At 43.7% G+C, this 16168-nt stretch overlaps 1 protein-coding gene across 6 annotated transcripts in view; it reads left to right on the plus strand.

Moving 5' to 3' along the window:
* LOC138983534 (dystonin-like) overlaps positions 1-16168 on the plus strand; it is a 101825-nt gene that overhangs the window by 20813 nt on the left and 64844 nt on the right. The window lies entirely within an intron of this gene.

Genomic DNA, 16168 nt, shown 5'->3' on the forward strand with positions numbered 1-16168 from the left:
ACTGCACACATAGCAACTGGTCATGGTGGTCGTGACCGCATGCTGAAAGAGCTTGAAAAAAAGTTTGCTAATGTTTTGAGAGAAAGCGTTGAACTGTTCAAGTCTTTTTGTAAGGTTTGCCAGGAGAAAACAAAACGGAAGAGAACCAAAGGAGTGGTTGTTCGACCCATTCTGTCCCATGAATTCGCGTCCAGGGGTCAAGTGGATCTCATCGACTTTCAGTCAATGCATGATGGACAATACAGGTGGATCATGGTATATCAGGACCATCTTACCAAATTTGTCGTGCTTCGACCACTCAGTTCCAAACGAGCAAGTGAAGTTGCGCTACAGCTTGTTGACATTTTTACTTTGATTGGAGCCCCCGTTATTCTACAGTCAGATAATGGATCTGAGTTCACCGCTTTCATCATAAGGGAACTGCGGGAAATCTGGCCGGAACTCAAAATCGTCCACGGAAAGCCACGGCATCCCCAGAGCCAGGGTTCAGTCGAGAGAGCGAACTCCGACATTAAAGATATGCTAATTGCATGGATGACGGACAATCAAACGACGGGTTGGTCATTGGGACTCAGATTTGTGCAGTTTGCTAAAAACAGATCCCACAGCGCAGGCATCGGGCGATCTCCCTACCTGGCAATGTTTGGAGTGGAACCAAGAGTGGGCCTCAGTTCCACATCTCTGCCTGTGGATTTGATTGGTCGGTTGCAGACAGAAGATGATCTCCAGGCTAATGCATGTTCCACTGCATCGCCACAAGCCGAACTGGGGCCAGATGCCTCTGTCATTTTGAATGAAACGGTACGGATGGCGGAACAGAGGACACCACTGAAGATTTTCCAAATAACTCAGCAGCTGCTGTGGTTTTGAACGAATTGGCGGCAGGTGGATCAGTTGATCTCATGGAAGATCTTCCAAATGAACCTGTAGGACCGGATGTTTCTGGACTTTTCAACAAAGTGAGTGCAGGTGAATCCTATGACATCACAGATATTCACACTCCGTCTCCATCAATCAACACAGTCGAGGATGTCATCACAGTACCGACAGACTGTGACGCACAAGAAGTTATCGGTGTTCTGTTCCCACCTGGCAATTGTGCATCTGGGGTTTCAACCACAACAGTTGACGTACACGTACAATCTTTCTCGGCCATGGCTGAAAACCAAAGAGCACTCCTTCTCTTGGAAAAGCGACAGCAAGAAATTATGTCTCAGCGTCAAGCCAGTCGAGAGTGCCAAGAAAAGCAGGCAGAACGGATGGTAAAGAGGAGCAGGGTGGAACTTTGTCCTGCAGAAAAGGGTGACAATGTTGCCGTGCCGATTCCACTCGTTGACAGAGGCCGAGGGGACCCCAGAAACATTTTGGCAGTTGTCTTGGATAGGCGAGATAACAACACGTACACTCTTGCAACAAAACATGGGATTCTAAAAGGTTCGTATGAAAGGAGTGGGTTTGAACTATGTCCACAAAAACTCCTGGATACGGCAGACCTTAACTGTGACACAATCCTGAGCCTGCGAGAAACAGTTATTCGCGGATCACAGAGTGGTGGGCAGGGTTATATCAAGTGCAACTGTGCAGGAACAAAAAAGTGTCGCACTAACAGGTGCAAGTGCTACAAATCAAAGATAAAATGCAACAGTCGCTGCCACCAAAGCCTGAACTGCCACAACAAATGAAATGTGTGTGTGTCTGTGTGTGCGTGTGTGTGTGTGTGTGTGTGTGTGTGTGTGTGTGTGTGTGTGTGTGTGTGTGTGTGTGTGTCATTTACTTCAATTTTCCATTGATTTATTCTATTTTACTCCAGATTTCTGTTCAATTTATCGAATGTGTATTTGTCATTACAGCGTCAAAGTGTGTGTTCAAGACGGTTTAGTTGCAAGGGGTATTGACAGGGGGAGGGAGAGAGAAAGAGAGAGAGAGAGAGAGACAGAGAGAGAGACAGAGAGACAGAGAGAGAGACAGACAGACAGGCAGACAGACAGGCAGAGAGAGAGAGACAAAGAGAGAGAGAGAGAGGCACAGACAGAGAGAGACACAGACAAAGACAGAGATAATTCCATTTTCTTTAAATTTCTGTTCATTTTATCTTTTCTTTATTCCAAATTTCTGTTCATTTTATCTAATGTGTATTTGAAATAAAAGATTGACAAATGTTTAACATCAGAGTTGCGAAAAGATTGAGAGATTATGCGGTTCGGGGTTTGAGCGCTTTATGGTGAAGGGAGTGCGTTCTATATAGCATTTCTATTGGCCGATCTGAGAAGTACACGCATTTAGTGCGCGTTTTATAGCAATTGGCTTTCGCACACACGGGTGCAACCTTCGTGTCTACCAATCTGTGTGTTTTATAGCCTTTACAACCAAATAAATTTAATGTGTTTTTGCTTGATTTTTGAATTATTACTAAGTTTAATATTGACTTATGTTAAATATTGTATGGAAACACAATATCATGCATAATTGGATAAAAATTAGATGATTGTGGGGGAGCAAACTATGAAGACTCACAATTTTTGTAATAATGGGATTCATCTCAGAACATTTAGTTCATGTTCAGTCATTACTGGTAATGTCTAGAGCATATTTTTAGTCATTTACGGGTAATGACTAAAGATTTTAGGCATTTCCAGTAATGACTGATCAAAACCGTCATTTCCGGAAATGACTAAAACTTTTAGTTATTACCCGTAATGACTGATTTCCCGTTTTGACTGTAACATATACACACCCACACCGTCACACACACTGACGCGCGCGCCCACACACGCACAAACACACACACACACACGCACACACACGCACGCACGCACACACACACACACATACACGCAAACACAAACACAAACACACATACACACACACACACGCACACACACACACACACGCACACACACACACACACACACACACACACACACACACGCACACACACACACACACACACACGCACACACACACACACACACACACACACACACACACACACACACACACACACACACACACACACAGGAAAAAATTGAGCTTACCGTCATACACTTTAATTTTCACACCCTGAAATTCAGTACAATAGCTTCGTGCAGCATACTCCGCAAAGTCGACTTTGCCCAGTCCAAAACAAATCTTTCTAAGGCCAAAAAAAAAAAATTGTCTGTTTAGGGTAACATGACCAAAAAAAGTAGGGTCGGTAGGTAGGTAAAGTTTTTTTTGTTTTGTTTTTGTTTTTGTTGTTGTTGGTGTAAATGCTATGTTGGCTGAACATTCACTTCTTATATTTGATGAATACATGTTTCAAAACTAACGTATAAATAAAACAGAGAGAAAGGGAGAGAAAGAAACGCCAAATGTCTCTTTTTAGCATTTTTACCTCTTTTTTTTTCTTTTTTTTTTTTTGAAATCAAAAAAGTTTTTGGGTCGGCGCCAAATCGATAGGGTCGGTCGGGTTACCCTAAACAGACAATTTTTTTTTTGGGCCTAAATATCGATATATCCCTTGCAGATGGCATGCGGCTGCCTGTTGTTCGTTTCACAGTATATTTTTTTGACGGGCGCAGTGGCCTAGTGGATAAGATGCCGGCCTCCCAAGCGGAAGGTGGAGTGTTCAAATCCCTGCTGCGACACGTGGGCTAGGTGTGGACCGATTACCAAGGTCAACTAATGTGCAGACCTGCTAGTAACTTAACCCCCTTCGTGTGTACTCGCAAGCACAAGACCAAGTACGCACGGAAAAGACCATGTAATCCATATCAGAGTTCGTTGGGTTATAGAAACATTAAAAAACAAGAAATTCCTCCGAGGTAGGAAAAACACCCCCGTCCTTACCATTCTCACTGCCACCAACTGAGAAGGTTATTTCCCTTTGACCATTAATATGTCCCTCTATAAGTCCTTGTAGAATCTTAATCCACCAATAACTCCCTAACCGTGTGTTTGACTGGTCCCAATTTTTGTAAGGACCGTCTCAGGAATGTATAGAACCTGTTCACCAAGTTTGGTGACGATCGGTCCGTTCATTCTTGAGATCTATATGCGAACACAAACACACAAACAAACAAACAAACAAACCAACAAACACATCGACCGAATCCTATACACACCCCTATACCGGGGGTGTAAAAATATCCAGCTTGCATCCTCCGTAATCGGCGTATGGCTGCCTCAGTAAATAGTGGGGTAGAAACGCTCATGCACGTAATTAAAAACCAACTCGGTGAAAAAACCATCCACGAATTACGTGGGAGTTTCAGCCCATGAACGCAGAAGAAGACATACATAATGTTTTTTTGCAAAGCGTTTTAGTTAGGCGCCCATGGGGCCACGAAGCTACCATAGAACAACTTGGTGATAATCACACGAGAGATACAACGGCCAGATGTATTTCTGAAATAGGGACAATTGATTGAGGCACTGGGGATGGGGGGATGGGATGGGGGGATGGGGGGAATGTAAACATACGCGACAGGACTGGAGAATAAGTCATTAGGTTTCTGTCAGTCTGACGGAAAGAGAGAGAGAGAGAGAGAGAGAGAGAGAGAGAGAGAGACACACACAGAGAGACAGAGAGACAGACAGCATACAGACAGACAGACAGCATACAGACAGACACGAATCCGGGACAGACAGACAGACACGAAGGACAGACAGACAGACCGACAGACAGAGACAGAGACAGACACGAAGGACAGGCAGACAGACAGACAGACAAACAGACAGAAAAAAAACAGACAGACAAACAGAAAGATAGAAAAAACAGACAGACATACAGACAGATGGTAGCTGGTGGTTGTGGTTGTGGGGTGGGGGTGGTGGTCAAGGGGGCGGAAGGGGTCTGAGGATGCGGAGGGGGATATCCAAACACAGGAGACAAGATCCAACGGTAATGGACCACAAGGAACTTAGTCGATAAATATCGACAGGGGGCGGACAAATGGTTTACATGTGAAATGTGTGTATATGGGTGTGGTTCTGAAACAAACAAACCATGTGAACCCCCCCCCCCCCCCCCCCAATCCCACCGCTCGCGGGCTGAACGACTGACGTCACACTGTCGTTTCGGTCTTTTCCAGAAGAACACCGCGTGCTGACGGACGATTCGATTTGATCGCTTCACCACGCCTTTCCAACTATGTCCTCCCATACAGTTTTGGTAGATACATGCTTGTGCAAGTATGTTATTAGTATTACCAATATGAATCTTATTTTCCTTTCGATGGTCAGTTTTACTCACCTCTGTAACGGCAGTCACATCTGCGAATGCTGTCGAAGAATCTAACCGAAAGTAAACATTCTGGGAATCTACGCGCATCGGCCTTGACGCAAGTTCAATGCTGAGCCAATGAGCGCGCCGCGGCGAAGTTGGCCGCTGTAAGTCTCGCAGCGCTGGCTGGCTGAGCGAGTTGCGTGTCCATCCATATTTGGTCCAAGCCGCACCGTGGACCAGATTAGTAGGTGCTTGATTTTGGTATTTTGATTTTACATGACATTAAACCTTTCTTGGGGTTCATGGTCATGGCAACAGCCATAATAATATTATATCATGTATAATATTACATTTCAGCATATTTGAATTACATGTCATCATACCAAACTGTCATACATTTTTATTCCTACATCATTCTGATTGATCACAACCAAACCTACTATCAGTGGACACATCCAAATGTAAGCGCCTGTTCTTGACAACTTTTAATCGATCTAAAAATAGCAACTTGCTGGGCCCTTTGCCGCCAACAGACACTGTTTGGCCTGTAGGTAAAATGTACAATGTATTTTCTGATTTGTGCACAAAAGCTTTTTTTCTTTTTTCTTTTTTTTAACATAACAATGTTTAATGTCACTGTATGTTTAAAAGACCATGGTCATATTTGTAAAAAAAATGTTAAATTAGAAAATAAATAACATTTTGGTTCATGATTTTTCCTACACCTGTGCTAAAAATAAGAAATAAAAATGTCGGGTATATAAGTCACTCAAATACAGCTAGGTATGAATGGCTCGGTTTGAGTTTGTTGCAGTTGACCCTGCACAATGCGACTTATCATGTTTTTGTTGAACAATTTTGACGTCACCCCTCCCATAGGGTGACGTATTTCACAACTTCCTGTGTTACACAAACTCTGTGATGACCAATTTTGACGTCACCATTCCCATAGGGTGACGGATTTCACAACTTTCTACAGATGAACAATTTTGACGTCACCCCTCCCATAGGGTGACGGATGTCACAACTTCCTGTGTAGACAAACTGATGACGTATTTCACAACAAAATGGCGCTGCCCATGGTCAACCTCTAAACTATCCGTATAGCTTGCTGTCACCGTGCTGTTCAGTATTAATTAGTAGTCAGTCATCCAGCCGCGACACTGCATTCACCGGACCGGTTCAGGCTTTGACCGCCCTGCCTTATTCTATTGAGGCGGCCTCGCGCAGGTGAAGCAGACAGGTTGGTCAAGATTTGGCCACTTCTACTGAAGGGCCAGTGAGGCGTTATACTGAGTCTATTCTTGTGAAGTGTGGATTTTGATTTATACCTTTCCTGTTTGTGCAACCTTAGCCCAGTACCGGCGTGGTATACGAGTGTGTGTGTTTCTGTGTATCAAGAGAGTTCGAGCCATTGAAAGGTAGGCGTTTGTTTGGTCTTCTTCTTCTTCTTCTTCTGCGTTCATGGGCTGAAACTGCCACGTACACTTGTGTGTTTTTTTGCACGAGTGGAATTTTACGTGTATGATCGTTTTTTACCCCGCCATTTAGGCAGCCATACGCCGTTTTCGGAGGAAGCATGCTGGGTGTTTTCGTGTTTCTGTAACCCACCGAACTCTGACATGGCCATGGATTACAGGATCTTTTTCGTGCGCACTTGGTCTTGTGCTTGCGTGTACACACGGGGGTGTTCGGACACCGAGGAGAGCACACAAAGTTGACTCTGAGAAATAAATCTCTCGCCGAACGTGGGGACGAACTCACCGTCGCTGACAGCGGCCAACTGGATACAAATCCAGCGCGCTACCGACTGAGCTACATCCCCGCCCGTTTGTTTGGTCAATCAGTTAGTCCAGTCAGAAGTCAATCTCTTTTATGACATGTTCTTGAAAGCTGCATTCTGAGACTGTTGCCTTTATGACTTTGTGGCCATTCAGTTATGCCATTGTTCAGATGAGGAAATAGGGGATGTCGGGAGGGAATGTTAACAGCGATGATGATAAGTGTTGTTTTACGCCCTAACGGTAATGCCGTTAGGGGCATGTTCCCGGTCTGGTTACAGCACGCACATCAGTTGTGTTTTTTGTGCTGATGCAATATATCTTCATTTTCGTTTCGGTTCCGGTTTCTGTCTCTGTCTTTCTGTCTCCATCTCTCTCTCAGTCTCTCTCACGCCCCCCCCCCCCTCCCTCCCTTTTCTCTCTTCGTCACTGACGTGAGCTTTATCAGTTCTCATCTCTGGATTTCCTACCGCGGATGATGACCGGCACGGTTGGCCTAGTGGTAAGGCGTCCGCCCCGTGATCGGGAGGTCGTGGGTTCGAACCCCGGCCGGGTCATACCTAAGACTTTAAAATTGGCAATCTAGTGGCTGCTCCGCCTGGCGTCTGGCATTATGGGGTTAGTGCTAGGACTGGTTGGTCCGGTGTCAGAATAATGTGACTGGGTGAGACATGAAGCCTGTGCTGCGACTTCTGTCTTGTGTGTGGCGCACGTTATATGTCAAAGCAGCACCTGATATGGCCCTTCGTGGTCGGCTGGGCGTTAAGCAAACAAACAAACAAAATACCGCGTATGATTGACATTTACGTCACATTGAAAAGCCAAATCAGTTTTGACTGAATTCAAAATCAAACAAACTGCATTGCACCATCACTGTATTCTCTCGACAAAATAGCTGGCTTATATGTCTGATTCATTAAGACCGGAAAAAAACCCAACGAAACCACCCACAACCTTTCAAACTCTCTGAACCGGCGATGAAAATGTCAGATTAAAGATCATACAGTTCATATAGGCTACTCCCGTTCTTGCCCGCGGCAAAACCGGGTCACGTTGAATGTGACGTCGCTCCGGAAATTGATCATCATCACATTACACCCATAGCGGGAAACATGACGGCAACTGAGATGGCTGTCTCAATTTTTCCCCGCTGGGCGATTGGCAAAAGGTTTTGCTTCCTATCTACAGAAGTGTGTGTGTGTGTGTGTGTGTGTGTGTGAGTGTCCGTGCTCGTGCGTGAGTGAGTGAATGCACACGTGCTTGCGTGAGGACATTTGCGCTTGCGCCGGCGTGATTGTGTGTGCCACGGTGTGTGTGTGTGTGTATGTGTGTGTGTGACAATTTGTGCATCTGGACATGAGGTATAAATGTGTTATGAATGATGGACACGAGATGTAACTATCCCGCTAGTAACTGCACTAAAAGCGATTATCCTATCTGGAATGCTGATCACGTGGTGTACTGAACACACATGTATGCCTCCGGTCTAGACGGGTCAAAGCAGCCAGAGACGCATCGCCTTCGCTGCAGGGATTTCATAGCCTCTTTCTTGTTGATTACAATGTGGTGGAGAGGGAGGAGGGAGGACGCAAAAGGTCTAATGTTCACGCCGCCAACCTGCTATAACCGTCTTATTGTCCTTTAAACGAACTTACATGCATGAATGGCATGGGTACGACGTCTGGTAAACGACTTGAGATTTTGAAGTTGCAGAAATCAAGTCGTAAACTTACATAAGCTTCTCCTCGTTGTTAAAGCTTAACCCAAATTTAATTTCACAACTTTATTTAGATTTTATTGCTCGTTTTACCTGCCAAAAAGGCTCTATTTCAAAGGATGAAAGCGTTCATGGTCGAATAAATACATTCATGATTCATCTGAGCCCAGTCCGCGTTTACAAAGACATAAAAGGCGCCGTGAGATCCTGCATTGTAGGCGCATCCTCACTGCAGGCGGCAGGTGTCGCCATCCTGAACTCAGGTCAAAATGAGTTCGGCTCATTCTATCCCTGATAGGATGCCTTGGTTTTCCTTGTCTGGCGGGGAAATCGATTTTTTTTTTAAACATATTTAGATCTTTTCGTAATGTGTTATATGGATGTAAGCAGATTCGCGATCGTCGATAATGATTTTTCATGGTGTTGTGTATTTTTTAAATTACAAAGGAATTGATATGTAAGACAGTTTCAAGCGAGCTATTTTTCGCGGCTGTATTACTGTGCAAACAACTCTAAATATGGCAAAAGTGTCACGCGATAATCAACCGTTTGGTTTCCGCGCTCGCTGGAGCAGACGATTTTTTGACAGTGATGCAACCATATATTACGGTCTCCTTCCGGCAGCAGTCTCAAAATTTCGACTTGTTTTGACCTTAGAACGATGTCTTTATCATAACTGTGAAGAACAGAACGGAGATCACTGTCGAAGTCGGCCAATCTGCAATCATTTTCGTCTCGCAAACACTACTCGTAAACAACATATGGGAGATAACTCTGTATTCTTGTTTTGATAGATTCGCGTAGGAATTTAGCGTCCGGTCAGAGAGATAACTGGCGATAGCCGTTGAGCGATGATGATCCGAATGCAGGTGTCGCGTGTTTTGAATGCATTCAGAGAGACAGCGAGGTTTGTTGCACAGCCAGCCACCCATCTCTCGCTGCCTGTGTCTTTTCCAACGCTGGAATAAAGCACGACATGCAGGTACCTATTTCTAGCGTACGTGGTGGAGTGGAGATCGAGAGCGCTGGGGAAAATCGGTTGTATATTGATTGAACATTGGAATTTTATTTACTTCTTTGAAACATGTGGCGTCAGAGTCCGACATAAATCAACAAAACAAATAACGCATCATATTCATCTGCTGCGCGGTTTGGGTTCGAACCCACGACTTCCAGCGGCGCGAGACGCAAGTGCTGTGACCACTGTACCCCTCCCACTGCCCAAGTATTCAGGTGGCTTCCTCACAAAAGTCCTCATAAAATTGTTGTGGGGACCAACAAAACTTGCTGGCCCGGTCTGCCCGCCTCGACCTGCGTTTTATGAATTTCTCATGGAGTGTTCCCGCTGTGAGGTGCTCTTGTTGAAACCGGTGTCAGACTTTTCGGAGTTTTTGGATTCCATTTTTGGATGTAGGTAAACTTGTGAGGTCTAGGTCGTATGGGGAATGAGGGGGGAAGGTTTGGGGTGGTGGTGGTGGTGGGGGGTTGGTTGAGGTGTGTGTGTGTGTGTGTGTGTGTGTGTGTGTGTGTGTGTGCGTGCGTGCGTGTGTGTGTGTGTGTGTGTGTGTGTGTGTGTTTGTTGCTGCATGTGCACATGGGTATGTTTATGCTTGCCTTTATGTCCGGGGGTGTTTTTTTTAAATGTATTTAAGAATGCACATAGAATTTTGAGTGCTTTTTTTCGGCGAGAAAACCGCACGCAACCAACTTCTACTTGACGACCCCATCTGTATTATCTCCCCCTATGCCCAAAATAATCGCGCGCACACACACACACACACACACACACATACTGACACACACACACTGATACACACACACACACACACAGACACACACACACTGACACACACACACACTGACACACACACACACTGACACACACACACACACACTCTCTCTCTCACACACACACACACACACACACACACACACACACACACACACACACACACACACACACTCTCTCTCTCTCTCTCTCACACACACACACACACTCACACACGCTCACACACACCCATACACCACCCACGAACTGACCCCAAAAGCCAACGAGCGCTGTGTCAGCCCCTTAGTGTGCCTATGATGTATGACCATGGACCTGACACAACATGCAGGGCTACACTGGCTTAATCTACGGGATTTAGAGGAGAGTTCATTTAAGGGTGGGTATAATATAGCCCTTTAATCTTCCTTTCTTCGCCAGGACCCCTACCACTCCCTACTCATTCCACCCTTTCCCTGCACCGCCGGTGTCACGATTTCATCTTTCGCCTGTGTACATGTTTCCCCCTCGACATATACTCAAGACTGAAATGTTGTTTCCTGGTAAAATTAAGAAGTGAAATTAATTTATGGACGAAAAGCATGTCAGTTTCTTGCATGTGAAGAAAATTGGTGGTAAAATTTAATAGATTTCACCCCCAAAATCGAATTCTTCGAAAACGTGTACTGAGTGGTTACGTCCCTTGAGTTAGAAGGAAAACATTTTAGGATGAATCAAATTTCTAAGTTAAATAAAACAAATTGGTTGGACAAATTTGGCCCCATGAATGTAAGGTACACAAGGTCGCTCATCAGTACTATCGAAGGGTGTTTTTTTGTTCAGTGTAGAGTTTATACGAGATCAACGAGGCCGAGAAGCGAAATATCAACACGGCGAAAGATGAAAACGTCACACCGGCTTGCATACGTCTCCTGCTACCATCAGATAATGTGGAGAAGAACTCTATAACGAGAATGCTTGGCCAGTTTAAATGTACGGCCGGTTGGGGAGGAGGGACGGGATTAATTGTTTCTGACGCTTGTATTGATCAGTACTGTAGACAGTTCTTTTGCCCCAAACGGCATGCCGCTTTCAGTCAAAACTGCAGCATGAAATTCCTCACCCTCCTGCGTAAGGGGGGCGGAGGAGAGGGGTTGATGGGGGTGGGGCGGGGATGGTGATGGTATGAATGGAGTAAATATGACGGCTTACTAGTGCCAAAACCTGGGGTTACCCATTATCACGTGATAATTACTAATTAACGCTGTCAGTTACTGTTTTCACTCGTTAGTTACTCTTTTTCACGGGATAATGAGTAATTTTCACGGGAAAATGACTAATTTTTAGTTTTGGCACTAGCAATTCGTCAGGAAGTGAGCCAAAACTAAAAATTAGTAATTAACAGGTGAAAGTTAGTAATTTTCCTGGGAAAATTAGTAATTAACACGTGAAAATGGTAATTATCAAGGGAAAATTAGTAAGTTTCCCTTGATAATTACAATTATGAGGTTTTGGCACTAGTAAGCCATATGACAGCTTACTAGTGCCAAAACCTGGGTTACCCATTATCACGTGATAATTACTAATTAACGCTGTCAGTTACTGTTTTCACCTGTTAGTTACTCATTCTCACGGAAAAATTACTAATTTTTAGTTTTGGCACTAGCAATCCGTCAGCAAGTGAGCCAAAACTAAAAATTAGTAATTAACAGGTGAAAGCTAGTAATTATTCCGGGAAAATTAGTAATTTTCCCGGGAAAATTAGTAATAAACACGTGAAATGGTAATTAATTACAATTATGAGGTTTTGGCACTAGTAAGCCGTCATACGTAACCTTCAATGACCAACATGAACGTACTGGGAGACCATGGCAGATAGCTGTCTGAAAGCTTTGACCTATAGCTGTTGTACTTCGTGCTTACCTTATGGTGGGTGGCCTATACTGTATTTTGAAGAACGATTGGGCATGGGGATACAGATACAGACACAGACACAGACACAAGCTCTCCCACAAACACACACACACACAAACACAAACAAACACACACACACACACACACACACACACACACACACACACACACACACATATTCGCACGCGTGCAAAGTTAGAATTTTACAGTTTAATTATTGGATTATTATGGGATCGTCCCGTATTTAAATGAAGATGATTATGATGATGATGGTGTGGGTGGGGGTGGTGATGCTGCTGCTGCATGCTACTGATGGTGTTGATGATTTTGATGATGATGACGACGACGACGACGACGACAAAGATGATAAAAGCGACAAAGATGATAAAAGCTATTTGATCAAGGACAAAATATATATGCATTATAACAAAAAAGATTCTGACAAAGAAAGAGAACTAGCATTAGTCGTAGCAGTGATATTTTTTCGCCAGTGACAGCAAATTCAATAAAGGCAATATGGGAACAGCGTGTGCAGAATTGCCAAGTGTAACTGTGCCTTGATAGAACAAGTGACACACACCGTGCAATATTGCGGACATTGATAACATCCTGGTGATTCATCCACACACCACTTTCGCTCATTAGTCAACGAGACAGTTGGGTTTAAAAGTTAGTGTTCGTGTGTGTTGGGGGGAGGGGGGGGAGTGAGTGATTGTGTGTGTGTGTGTGTGTGAGTGTGTGTATGTGTGTCACTGTGTGTGTGTGTGTGTGTGAGTGTGTGTGTGTGTGTTTGTGTGTGCCGTGTGCGTTAGTGTGCAGCGTGCGTTTGTGTGTGTGTGTGTGTGTGTGTGTGTGTATGTGTGTCAGTGCGTGCGTGTGTGTGCGTGCGTGTGTGTGTGCGTGCGTGCGTGCGTGCGTGTGTAGGAAAATGAAAATGAATAAATCTCAAAGACGACTCACTGCGTGTACATTCTCACAAGCGGCCATACGACGAGTACGACAACGTTTACACTTTTCAGACACAGTTACAGTTCATGAATGGTCCCCACTGACACCTATTGTGGCGCTGTAATAGAAATGTCTAAATCCTTCGACAAAAAAATTGCCCAACGTGAACTGAAATAAAAACCGCTTACAAAAAAGTGTTTATTCATATATAGTGTATACGGCATTGTGGTTCTCAAGTTCGCTACGACGGATTAAAATGAACGACTATTTACCGAAGCCACAGCAAAGGGAGGATGAAGGGTTAACTTTGTTTGCTGCAGCCCAGAACACTTACTGCGGGGTGCTACTCGTCTTCAATCAGAGCGATTAAAATTGAAACTGCATAGAAAGCTGCTGACAAAAGCTCATTCCAGTTTCTGTCAATTTGTCTGCCTTATTGTGACGTATTTATATGGCACATCTTTGAAATCAAAACTTTTTAGCGGCATGCTTTATTCACTTACATAATCACGAAAGACATATTTTTTTCTGTTGAATGTTGTTGGTAATCAGTAACCTGCATTGCCTATTGTTGAGTAACAATGCATGCATTCATTATCGATGATATTGTGTGTGCATCGAATACGCTAAAATGAACAAATATCATTTTGTTGGTCTGAAAGTTCATCTTGAAATGAAAACGCTTATAACATTTAAGAAAACAAGTCTGCCGTTGCTAAATCGTTACTTTCCGTGACCTTTCCTTATATTAAAGGTACTGAACTTGTCAAATCCAGGTGCACGTAGCCCCTGGGGCTTTTAGTCATACCTCAGGCAACTATCCGTTAGAAGAACTACCAAGTTTCATTGACTTGCACCCAAAGAGTCAAGAACTGCGATTTTTTTACGAATTAATTTCGTACTCGGACCCGGCTGGTCTTGGCCTATTTTTGGATCTAAATTTAGATCAGGTAGATCACCACATCATGCACAAAAAGACACGTCACTAGCAAACTATGTCAGACGTCATCATGAGTTTGTGTAAAACAAAATGGAGGTCGAAATCACTCAGTTGAATCGAACTCCGACCAAACACCACGTAATAACTAGGTTAATTTATGCACTCGCGTGAACAAGAAACTGTCGAGCTTCACAGATGTCGTCGTTGGGTAGTTTTTGGTTTGTTTTACTACCGTAGGAGGATTTTTGAACTGTAAATGCACTCAGCTGCAACAAAAACGCAAAACGAAGGCTGTGAGCTGCACTGTGCCTTTAAAGAAACATGTAATGTTCTGGCTCAGTTTCCACTGGCCCAGAAGTTTTAGCTCGCTATTTTATCTTCTCCAAAGTGTCACCTCCTCTCCGTTCCCTACCCTGTACAGACGACCTACCCCTTTTCCCCCCGCCACTATTTTGAGTCTGTCTGTCGACGTTTCTCAGGAGTTTGTATGAAAACGAAATCCGTGTCGAGTCGACGAATGTTGACTTAGCTTGGCGGGCTTGACAACTCTCCTTATGTCGAGGGCGTTCTCTCCCTTTTTACTACACAGCTTGATGGAAGCCATCCAAGTCTTTTCGATTTTTTTAATTTTGTTTGGGTGGAGGGGGATGGGGGGTGGGATGGGGAGGTCGTTTGTACGAGATAACAACAGTACCACGTAGAGTCAGGTATTATCATGCAGAAATAAGAAACTGATAAAACCGGTTTGGGCCAGAGAAGAGATTAGGTTTTTATGAACATGCAAACTGAACTTTTTTAAGTTTTTATTTTTATTTTTTTTATCTTATTGCCCCGTTGGTCTTGTTCGTCTCTTTGGTTTTAATTTATTTGACCAATTAGTTGCTGTCGTACGCTGAATTGGGGATTGATGACGATCCGTTTTGAGGATCCAGTATATAATGTTGTCTTTGTTTTTGTAGATCATGTATTTTTTTGTCAGGGAGAGGGAAACCTGTTAGAGGGAACGGGTAGGTCGGGTGGCGGGTTCTTACTTGAGAATTAAGCAAAACCACACCGGTACTGACAGTTTGCTGACTAAAATAATATATTACACGAAAGGTATTTTTCTTCGTTAGAAGCTTTCTACAAAGAGAACAGTTTTTTTGTGATGAAAAAAATGAAGAGAGTATTTTAGTTTAACAAACAAAAAAGCAATAAAAAAAATAAAAAAATAAATAAAAAACAACCCACCTTCAAATCTTACAATTACATTCCATAATATGACTTTGTTCAAGAGATTTTGACTGCGGGAAAAACATCATACTTCTTTCTGCGGAGCAACATGTTTTGCGGTAGAACCATGTACAACTGTATCTCTTGACATGACATGCTCCAACAAACGGTTGGGTTTTTCACAGAATTTGAAAGAAAATTAAACTGTTTCTCAAAGCATGAAAAGCTCGAGGCCCCGGGTAAGAATGAGGCAAATTAAAGCAAATCTCGCTCTTCTTCTTCTTTTTCTTCTTCTTCTTTTACTTCAGCGTTCGACGGTTGTATCACTCATAGTCTGCCGATGTTATGAACTGGCAACCCGTTAAAGACATTCCCATTCTGAGGAATAAACACACAATCTTAAACAAATATATCCCTCTATTTTCGAAACACCTTCTTAGTCCACATATTTGTGACGAGATGACACACATGTTTTCCTTTCTCTCTCTCTCCTGCCCCAAATTCTGTCTTCTTATTTAAATCCACATATTTGTGACAACATGACATATCTGACCCCCTTAGTAAATATAAGCCTCCTTTTCCTTTCATCCCCCCTCCACGCCCCCTCCCCCCCCTTTAATAGCTTTCTTTCTCTCCCCTCACAAATTCCTTTCTTAAATCAACATATTTGTGACAACATGATATA

Source organism: Littorina saxatilis, linkage group LG13 (assembly GCF_037325665.1).
Source record: "Littorina saxatilis isolate snail1 linkage group LG13, US_GU_Lsax_2.0, whole genome shotgun sequence".
Classification (NCBI taxonomy): Eukaryota; Metazoa; Mollusca; class Gastropoda; order Littorinimorpha; family Littorinidae; genus Littorina; species Littorina saxatilis.